Source organism: Buteo buteo, chromosome 8 (genome assembly GCF_964188355.1).
Source record: "Buteo buteo chromosome 8, bButBut1.hap1.1, whole genome shotgun sequence".
Lineage (NCBI taxonomy): Eukaryota > Metazoa > Chordata > Aves > Accipitriformes > Accipitridae > Buteo > Buteo buteo.
In genome coordinates, this window is record NC_134178.1 from 14,530,598 (window position 1) to 14,534,607 (window position 4,010).

The 4,010-nt window shown below is 35.8% G+C and overlaps 1 long non-coding RNA gene across 2 annotated transcripts; it reads right to left on the reverse strand.

Moving 5' to 3' along the window:
• Nucleotides 1-2,054, reverse strand: LOC142033626 (uncharacterized). Of its 2 annotated transcripts, XR_012651274.1 has the most exons (4): nucleotides 1,989-2,054; nucleotides 1,662-1,841; nucleotides 612-698; nucleotides 1-94 (listed from the first exon to the last, which is right to left on the reverse strand). It is a non-coding gene; the product is annotated as an uncharacterized LOC142033626 (long non-coding RNA). The 2 variants fall into 2 exon arrangements; XR_012651273.1 differs by lacking the exon at nucleotides 612-698 and having other exon boundaries at nucleotides 4-94.
• Between the last annotated feature and the right edge of the window lie 1,956 nt (nucleotides 2,055-4,010).

The window sequence follows — 4,010 nt, forward strand, 5'->3', positions numbered from 1 at the left end:
TGACTCTCTTAAAGGCATTTTACTGAAATCAGGTTAGGGCATGGCAGTGGGGCAAGAAGAAGCATCTTCATAGCTTGCACTTGTGCTGTAGCTTCTGTAGGAAAAAATGGAAGCCATCACTTAGCAGAGAAACCAGCAATCTTCATTTCTAATAAGCTCAATACTTAAAACACATGAAAACAAGATAATGCACTTTCTAATCAAAAGATAAAATGGTTCATAGCAAATATAAAAGATTCCTAGAAAGGAAGGAATACAAATAAGTGCAAAGTCTACAGATGAAACCCAACAAAAGTCTTGGTCAAAGGGCAGGGCAACTGCCATCAAGAGTTCAAAGCTAAGCCATGCTACTGGCCATTTTTCACTTTTTACACACAAGTATAATTTCTTTCACATGCACAAAATTACTATTAATAAATATAGTAAAGCATCAGCAAAACTATTGCTTAAAAAAGTTGGCTAGCCAAATCATCAGAATGAAATCTGTGTAATGAGAAGAGACAATGGAGAGAATTCATCACTTAAAACACATTCAGCACTTTTCCCCATCCCCACCCTGTGAAATGCATTAAAGTAATACCAAAAAGAAATGGCATTGGTTTTAAACTTACTGAATTCAAAAGAAAGGGGGAAAATGTTCAGTGCACAAAAACCATTCTGCCTTTTCAAGACCCATCTTTAGGGTCTTTTGCCACCATCTACATGACAAGGAAGAAATTAGCTGTATGCTTATTAGTACCTACAGTACTGATTGTAGAAAAGCTTTTATCCCTTGCGAAGCACAAATTCAAAATGAACTTGAAGAAAAATCACAGCAAGATCACCTAATATGATAAGTAATATATATAAAAGGACTTAAGTGTCTGCTTAGCCTCACTTCCTGGAGAAGGAACAGCAGAACAGAAACAGAAAAAGAAAACTACATAGAAGTTTTCCTGAAAAATGGCAGAGAAAAATGCGGCTCTATTTCATACATTTAAATAACAATTTCCTTTCTTTTTTTTAATGACAGTGTTTGTTCTCTCTTCTGTTAACACTCTGATAGATTTGCTAAAGATCTGCATGGCCATAAAAACATGACCTTTCAAAAGTAATTCTAGTTTTGTAAAGAAATAATTTATTTGGGGTCTTTAATTATTAATTATTGCGTAATCTGTGGATTAGTACTAATAATGAGAACAAGATCGATAAAGTGAAATGCTTCAGAGAAAAAACTCACAAAAATTAAAATACATTACTTTACAAATCAGAAGGGAATATTCCATTCACAGCTTTTCCCCTCACATTTCCAAAATAAAGTAATGAAGCATTTTGATATTAGAACAAAATGTTTTGTTCAGATAGAGACTTTCTTGAAATAGGTTGAAAAATCCATTTTTGCTCATCTTTGCAGATAAAGAACAAATCCACACCATCGAATTAATGTCAGTTTACCAACTGTAAAAATGAATAGGTATTAATTATTTTTTTTTAAATAAAATACACTGCTGGAGATATCTAGCAGTGAAGAAATCTGTCAGCAAGCTCACCCTTACAATATGAGTCAGTCATTGCCATGACTCTGATTACAGCTAAAATTAAACTATTCCCAATACAACGTTCTGTACATTTTCACAAAAATGGACTTGCGAAGGGTTTGGACCAAAATGTCAAGGACCCACCTGGGATTTGGGAAGTGTAGGCTCAACTTCCTGCTGTAACTGACTCAGACAGAAATTTTTAATCTTAGATCGTCTTAAATATGGAGTTGCAGAAGCTCAAGCCAGACCTCCTTCCTCCCCTGGCAGTTTCTACCCATCAGGTTACAAATTATCAGTCAATCTGTTGCAATCTCTGAAGAGCTATCCAGGAAAAAAAGAGAAAAAAAAAATTGTGGCTAAGTTGAAAAATTCTGAGCAGATCTACCATAAAATTCACAATGAGATACAAAGACTTTCTCTAGTCCCTGGCTGAAACTGGAGCTGTGCCTCTAAAGGCTGAAAGTCTACCTGGAACAAGTGGATAGCCACCTAAGAAATGAATGATTAAAAAATGATCATAGCTGACAGCCTGTGAGCAGCAGGAGAAAGGGGAAGGGTTACACAAGCACAGGGACGGAAATGCCAGAGTGTTCCAGGAACGGCCCTCCGAGTCGCATCAAAAACACTGAGGAAGCACTGACTGCTTTTTTTCTGGATTGTGGCTGTCCCACGATGGAAAGATTCCATTGCAGGACAAAAAAAGGCAAAATAAAAGGAAAAAAAAGGAGAGAGAAAAAAAAAGGCAGAGGGGGAGGAGAGAAAAGAAAAAAAGAAGAGAAAATAGAGAAGAAAGAGAGAAGAGAGAAAAGGAGAAAAAGAAAAAAGGGAAAAGGGAAAAAAAGGAAAAGGAAAAAAGTGCTTGCTCCCACTCCTCCAAAAGATCCTCTGAATATCTCACTAACTTGTATACTTTGGATTTTGCTTGTTGGGGTGGGGAGTGGGTTGGTTTTTGGTTTGGTTTTTTTTTTTTTACCACCTCAGTCTGATAACTGTGTTCTTGATGTTGCTCTTGATAAATGCCGTGAGAAGAGAAGCCGACTTTTCCTAAGGAACCAGCACCTGTCTGATGGTGAACGCTGTGACCTTAGAGTACCTTCAGCAGTAATAAATTGAAACTTGTTATAAAGGATTTTTCTTGACAATTCAAGTAAGTAGTAGCAAATAATTGACACTTTTATTGGAAGCCCTGGGTAGAACCCTCAAAACGGGGAACATATTCGTCTCGGTTTGCTGGCCCTTCAGTAATCTGCGCTGCAGGCAGCCAGCTGGTAACAAGCCCTCGACGTTGCCTTCCTCTCACATTTTCTGTGTGGCACAGGATGAACCTCACATGGGTAGAGGCAAACATCGTCAAAATGATGTGCCCCAAAATCTTCATGGTATGGATCAGCAACGTTCACTTGATACACAAACCCACCAAAAATCTTTCCTCTGTTGCTTAGTATGGTCATTTTACAAAAAAATTAACTATGAAAGTTAATTTTGGATATCAAAATGGTAAGTAATTAAACTGCTGATTGAACCACCAAATGACAGTATTTTAAAGGTCTGTGACAGTATTTTAAAGTTTCCTGCAAGTAACATTGCACTTTAATATGACCAATGGCTAGAATCAGAGCCTGAAAAGCAATTACTACCATCTTTTCTTCCATTTAATCCAACAAATGGACAAATAGAAATTCAAGCAACTACTTTAGATAAACAGAAATAAAGATTTTGACTTTAGTTTAGAAACCACTTTATCCATAGCCACAAATTCAAAACTTTTCAAACCCTGAAGTCTGCTATATCATTCCCAGTAGAGTAAGAAATAATGATGTAATCAGAACTTCAGTTTTATGGTGTTGGTGGAAATTTTATTCAGGTAAAAGTGAAACCTTTCCAACACCTCTTCATTTTGAGACATGTTTGTAACCTTTAGAAGCTTTTTACTGATAAGCAAAACATACAGGTAAAGACCTTTTTTTCTAAACCACCTCAAGGCACAGTCCCCTTTCATTTTATTCAAATATCAAGTACATTTTGTCTTCATTTCTGCATAAATCTCAGAAGTTGAACGTTAACACAATTAGGTTAGCAAATTAGGAAGTTGTATCTACCCTAAAATACTTACATAGAAGTTTATGAATAAATTAATAAAACTGCACATGCACATGCACAAATCATCTTAGTGAATAAATAAGGAGGAATCAGAAAAAAAAATCTGTGGAAGGTGCAGTTACCTACTTGCTGTCATAGTAGTGTCTATACCATTATTCTCTCAGATAAGAGAACATATGGTAGGTATGCAAAAGTAATCGTTTTGCTATTAACCTACCTTTGCATCCTTTTGCCTTTCCCCAGGAACAATTTCAATACACCTGTGAATGGGTAATGATGAAAGCATATTTATTAAGACAGCACAATAAAATCATGTATTTAGACAACTAATTAAAATTTTAAATAAAATATATATGAAACTGCTGTTCTAGGAAAATTGTTTACCCACTT